Below are 6,871 nucleotides of genomic sequence, written 5' to 3'. Positions count from 1 at the left end.
TTTTAAATGTGTGTTATTTCTTTGGGGGCTTCTGGGTGATTCCATGGACTTTTATTTTCATGCATAATTAAGGGCTACTTCCTAGTAACCCAAAAAGTGAGTTATTCGGTTTTCAAAAACCTGTTATTCATTCATTAGAACTAGAAGATGACTCTGGCTTTCATTTCTGAGTTCTGCTTAGAAATCTTTCTGCTGAAGGTTTCAGAGAACTCTGAAGCCCTTACTGTGTGTATAGCCCCCAGCTGAGCACTGGAATCCCTGAGCCTTGCGGGTTAGAATACATTGTGGTGTGTTACGTTACTTGACGGTAATTTTCAAATTCTCCTCATGGTGTGTCTTTTTTAATCTTAAATTGCTCTTGGTTAAAGCTCCCAGTGACTGAGTTTGTGGACTTGTTTGCCGAACTTGACAATGTGTAGAAATTCCTATTTGTGTGGGCAGTATGTCCAGCGTATGACTTCCCATGCGTTCACCTTGCCCGTACCTTTCGTGACGTGGTTCAAAACGGGTAGTCCTCCTGGCAATTGCTCAAGCCAGGGTATGCATAATTCCAGCATAGTTTTCTTAGACGCTGACCCTTCATATTATCAGTGAACTTTCTTTCCCCTGGGAAGTGGGCGAGCGTGGATGGGTAGACTGAGAGGACTTTCGCTCCACTAACTGCCCGTGGCCAGAGAAGTATGGAGGCCTCGCTCTCAGGCTCTCTGGTCTAACTACTCATGTTCCTAGCCAAGTTTAATAGCAAAAAGTCCAGATTGGAGTTGCCAGCAAAACGCAGATATTGTGATACTCGAATGAAACAAGACAGAGAGACACTGAACACCACGTGCGTGAGTGGCAGTCACGGCTGTTGTTGTGAACAGCAATGATTCTGACTTGCGGTGGGGTCCAGGTGAAGGCTCTTCCTCGTTCCGTCCGAGGATGCGCTGTTAACAGTCCATTTTATTTCCCACAGAACAAAGTGAGCTTTGTACATTTGCTGGTGCCGTTTGTGGCAGAGGACTTTCTCGGATTGCTCTGGAATGATGAAGAGGGTGTCTCTCGTCCAAGAACTGAAATGATACCTTCAGGTGAGTCTGGAGTCCAAATCCTCAAAGGAGGGATTTAGGAGGGATTTAGCATTTGGGAGGATCAGATTTAAACCAAACAATCCCTTAAGAAGAAATTCCATTCAAGTTTTTTCTTTAAAACAGGAAATTAAACAGAGTCATTAGAAGGCAAACTCAAGAGAGTGGTAGCACCGTGTCTCCCTGCTGTTAGTTGCATGAATTTCATTTTGGGTCATCTGTGAATTGAAGACTCTATTTAAATTTGATCCTGGTAACCGCAGCTCCTTTAAGGTGCAACGATCAGAATTCTAGGCACAATGTGCCATTTTAGGATCATATAATATACCTGAAGTACAACTCCTTGCATAATTATCAAGATTTAAGTCTCCTAGAGTATTATTTTAAGTATTTCATTAAATTCACGGGCTGATTTCCAAAAGTCTTGTAGCAGTAGAGAGGGCCAGATTATAGAACGAGAATTCCTTCAAGACCCTGGTAGAGTTAACATACTTTATTAAAATGACTTGAGGCAAGCCAGAAAGCTGAACCGGTGAGGCCGGCATCGGTTGGCACACTTTCCAGATGTTTTTATTTTTAAGTTTCATTAAGTATCAGCAGGCTAGCCAGTGCTATGTAAATGCAGCAAGATCGAAACCCCACCCAGAAAATAACTCTTTCAGTTGTTTTCAACAAAGCCTTCTCTCCACAACTGAATGGCACATTGTTCTTTATGCACACAAGAAGGACTTCCTACACATCCTCTTAAATTCTTACCAGGGCAGAATGTTGGTGCAAACTCCTCGTGCAACATTGAACGGTGAATGCTTAACATTCATCTGATTTTACTGGCAAATTTTCTTCTTTGAGCAAAAAAGAGAAATTGGGGGGAAGACTATTAAACTCAGTCAAGGTCTTCGCTTGTCTTGTTCACTGAGATGTACTCCACCAGATCAGAGAGGTAGAGAAGGCACGGGAGTGGGACCATGCCTGCCATATTTAAGGAGGAACAAGGCAGGCAGTGACAAGGTATGGAGTCAACATCCCTGGGACCCCAGATCCCCGAATGGAAATCAGGGGCTGTTGGCAAGAGTATAGGAGAGCAGATGCTGGGGAGGGAGCCAACAATGTGTACTGCACATTGGGTTTTCCCACAGTGAATGATAGAAAAGAAAACAAAGTACGCTTTTGAAACCAGGGATACTCACACATGTGTAACACACACACACACACACACACACACGCACGCACACACGCGCACACACACAGAGGGAGAAAGAGAAATTTTACATCCCACATACCTTTGTAGCCATGAAAAAGTGAACAAAGTACAGAAACAAAAGAATCAAAATAACGGAAATACTTTGATCAAAACTAATTTTTTTTTCACATTAGGGTCACTTTGAGGAGTTCAGACTCCTCAGGAGTACATCTTCCTGGTTCCATCTGTCCAATGTTTCAGGAAACAGTCTGTTTTGGCAGTTAACTGTGTCTACAGTTCTTACGTAAAATATGTTAAACATCTGTCCCTGATCAACTTAAATATCACTGCCTTTATTGTGTCTAATGCTGGCCCATCAAAATATAACTTACAAGAGAGGATTTTTTTTTCCCAGCCCATCTAAAGAACTGCTCCTTTGCAACATGGTCATATTCTCAGGACTAAACAGGGAAATTTCAGTATCACAGTTTCAGTGTAGGAGTTTCTTTGTAGACAGGTATTATTAATTTGGGTACCACATGGGATGAATTTGACCCAATCCCTTTTTAAATACATGTGCATCCTTGTTTGTAGCTCATAGCTTAGAGGTATCTCTTTTTGTCAGTGAGGGCAACACCAAACCCATCATCCATCAAAGAATGAACTTCCATCGGTACTAACTTGCTGACCAATGTGGACTTTCTACCCAGCCATGATTCTCATATTCCTAAGGCAGCCCCTTAGGAAAGGTACTGTCTCCACACAACACCATGAATATTGTTTTTTATTGAGACTCTGCCATGAGCCAGGTACTGAATGGACCTCTTCACATATAATGGTCTAGCTTTACCCCTTTTGGCTGTGTGATCTTGAGTAATGAACTCAATAGCTCTGAACCTCAGTTTCCTCATCTGTAAAATGGGGAGAACTTCATAGGGTTGTTGTGAGTATTAAGTGAGTTGCTGTATGTAAAGTGCTTAGAATAGTACCTGGCGCATCATAAGCACTAAAGGTGTAGCCTAGTAATAATCTAGTTTAATAATCCTCATAGCAGAGTTATAAAATAGTACCATTATGTTTCCCACCTTACTGATCAAAGGGAAGAGAAGATAAATGACAATAGCAATGATCATGAATACTACAAATAGCTGGGCTAAGCAAGTGATACACATTATCACTAATGTTTACCACACCCTTATTCCCCCTTGGGAAGCCAAGAGGTTAAGGTCACATGACTGGATTGATAGAACCAGGATTCAGACACAAGTCTTCCGATAGAAATATCTGTGCTCTCTCTGTTACACCATGCTACCTCTCTCCTTCGGGAGTTTGGTCCACATGGCAGAAATCCTTTCTAAATCCAGGTCCTCGTCAATTGGCCAGTGGGTTTTGAATAAATACCCTCTTTTCTTCCATTAACCAAATGAGTAAGTTTGGCATCTTAAGATCGTGATTTAAAAAAAAAAATTGTTTTAATTGTATCCTTTTTCTCCAGTGCTGTGCTTGATTCTGTTTCTTCCTTTGGCTAAAAAGTTAATGTGATTTTTTCAAGTGGACTTTAAAAGTGCTTCTTGATATTAAAGCCTATCTCAGGAAATGACTTGGCGGTGGAGGACGGGTGGTGCACTAACATGGATTGAGCACAAGCAGTCCCTGCGTGCCAGAGCCAATATTTTCTTACTTAAGCAACAAGTTTCAAAGCAAGAGAGTATTGATGTGAGCATGCGTTAGAACCATTTTTCTCACTGTGCGGTTCAGGGATGACCCTACGTTGGACCATCTGGACGGGTGCTTAGAAAGGAGCAGATTACTATGCTGAACTGGCTGAGTCCAGAGATTGGGGGTTCGTACCCCCCAAGTTCACCTTGTGATCCGTGTGCACAATACAGGTTGGACTGGTGCTTCACGCATATGACTTCCCATCATCCTCAACATCTTTAGCACAGGCACCCAGAACCGGAATGGAGATCTTTACACACCATCAGACAGCAAGGAAAGCTCTTATCAACAGTCAAGGAAAGGTTGAGAGCAGAGAGGGTGGGGAATTACGGCGAGGAGAGACCAGGTCATGCTCTAATCCCATGAGGCTTCTCTTATGTGAGTAATCTAAGCCTATGAACTCAGTGGCCCAGGAAATCCTGGATGCAGGGTTTCTCCTCCCCGTTTCACCCCACCTGCTTGGCCGCAAGAGGGATAGGCTGCAGCAGAGGATCAAGGCTGGGCCTCTTTCAGCCTGCCTGATGCTGTTAATACACATTCACAGCTCTTTAAATTACAGGTGGTGTTTGTATATCCTGTTTCCCGTTTGAACCAAGCTCCACAATGAGATGATGGGGACAACAGGGGAGATAGAAATAATGCCAGTGGCCCAATAGTTGAGGACTTACGATGAACTCTCTCTGGCTGAGCACTTTGTGTGTCTATTTTTTTTTTTAATTTTTATTTTGAGAGAGAGGGAGAGAACAAGGGAGGAGGGGCAGAGAAAGGGAGAGAGAGACTCCCAAGCAAACTCCGTGATGTCAGCGCAGAGCTGACACAGGGCTCGAACCCACGAACTGTGAGATCATGACCTGAGCTGAAATCAAGAGTCGGGCACTCAACCAGCTGGACCACCCAGGTGCCCTTGCAGCCTCTCATTTTATCCTCACAACCTAAGAGGTAGGTCCTCTTTTATTCCCATTTTGTAGATGAGTAAACAGAGGCACACAGAGGCTGAGTAATTTGCCCAAAGCATTCAGGTAACGGGACAGAAACCCAATGCAGTATTGTTCGTTTCTCTGCTCAGCTTCAGAGGTGTGGCCTCAATTAAGTCACAAGATCCCGTATAGTGTTTGTCCGCTGATCAATTCACTTAGATACACATAGGTAGAAAACAACTACTATGTATGTTTTTTCTCACATACCTTTGGTGTTTGAATATGGGATGGATGGGTCTAAGTTGAAACTGACCACCAGCCAAGTGTCTGAAGACCAGACAGATTGGAATCTGGTGAACACTGACCGCATTTCAGTATATTTATAGGGATTCTAGACTTATATTCCTAAGATTGGGATATGCCCAGCAAAGCCCCAGCCAGCTAGGTCTGTGTTAGTAAAGGTAGCTGATGCTTTCTGGATAATCACCATGTGCCAAGTCCTGGGTGGGAACATCCTGTGTATTTTTTTCGTTTCACCATCAACACAATCACACAGGAGTGACTTCTGTGATTCCATTCTCCTGATGAGGCAAATGAGACAGAGGGTGAATCCTTCAGAGTGAGGTCTGTGTGACCCCAGAGCTGAGCTGCTGTATTGGTCAGTGTTCTCCAGAGAAATAGAACAAATAAGATTATATAGACACATATATAGAGGAGACTTATTATAGGGGTTGGTTCACACAATTATGGAAGCTGAGAACTTCCACACTCTACCGTCTACAAGCTGGAGACCCAGGAAAGCCAGAGGAGTAATTCAGTCGAATTCAAAGGTTCAAGAACCAGAGACGCTAATGATAGAAGTTCCTGTCTCAGTCCCAAGACCTGACTGAGAACTAGGAACGCCTCTGTCGAAGGGCAGCAGATTAATGTCCCAGCTCCCATAAAAAGAGAGCAAATCCACCCTCCTTCTGCTTTTTTGTTCAATTCAGGCCCTCAGCGGATTTGATACTGCTCACCCACATTGGTGAGGGCAATCTTCTTTACTCCATCTACGGATTTAAATGCTGATCTCTTCCTGAGACACCCACACAGACACATCCAGGAGTAATGTTGGACCAGCTCTCTGGGCATCCCTTAGCCCACTCAAGTTCACACATAAAGGTAACCATCACTGAGGTGCCTGGGTGGCTCAGTCAGTTGAGCATCTGACTTCAGCTCAGGTCATGATTTCACAGTCTGTGAGTTCGAGCCCCGTATCGGGCTCTGTCTGTGCTGATAGCCTGGATAGCCTGGAGCCTGCTTCAGATTCTGTGTCTCCCTCTCTGTCTGTCCCTCCCCCACTCAAGCTCTGTCTCTCTCTGTCTCTCAAAAATAAATAAATGTTAAAAAAAAATTTTTTTTTAAAGGAAACATCACCTACCTTTCCAGCATGAACTATGTGGGGTGGAAGCCCATAGGAAGAAGCAAGAGATGAGAATTCTAGTTCTAACTTTGCCATTTCCACACTTGGCAATTCCGTGACAGTCCCTTGTCCCCTATGGGCTTCATTCTCTCGCATTCATAAAATGCAGATATTGCCTCCATTATCTTACAGACCACCAATCATTGTTTCAAACACCTGGAACTTACCATGATAGACGCCAAATGTCTACTTTTTTTCCCCTGAGAAACACAATTCTATAGGCATTCTGTTGTCATAGTTGCCACGTGTGAACAGTTTTAAGGAACAAAGTTGTAGCAGTTTTACGGAAATGCATTAGATGGTGACATTCAGTTTTGTCTTGTAACTGGAATAAAATTCCCACATTCCATCAAGAGATCTTCTCCCCACTCCTGGGGTGAAAACTGTTAACCTAAATAACATTTATAATTTTTTCTTTGCTTCTGATGCTAAAATTTGACCAGCCTATGGCCATAGTTCGCAGCGAAAGAACAAAGGGAGGGAGTTCCTTCAATAATTGGCACGCCATGTTCCATTTACCTGTTGC

The 6,871-nt window shown here is 43.4% G+C and overlaps 1 long non-coding RNA gene across 1 annotated transcript in view; it reads left to right on the top strand.

Moving 5' to 3' along the window:
• The first annotated feature begins 955 nt into the window (after positions 1-955).
• The window catches only part of LOC109279046 (uncharacterized), a 107,061-nt gene continuing 101,145 nt past the window's right edge, over positions 956-6,871 (top strand). Inside the window, exon 1 of the long non-coding RNA XR_002085973.2 lies at positions 956-1,070. This is a non-coding gene — a long non-coding RNA (uncharacterized LOC109279046). The remainder of the gene's footprint in view (positions 1,071-6,871) is intronic.

This window comes from Panthera pardus, unplaced genomic scaffold (assembly GCF_024362965.1).
Source record: "Panthera pardus isolate Hobbes unplaced genomic scaffold, ASM2436296v1 HiC_scaffold_8, whole genome shotgun sequence".
In the NCBI taxonomy this organism is placed as follows: Eukaryota; Metazoa; Chordata; class Mammalia; order Carnivora; family Felidae; genus Panthera; species Panthera pardus.
The sequence above is the reverse complement of the archived record's forward strand: the minus strand, read 5'-3'. Positions and strand labels throughout refer to the sequence as shown.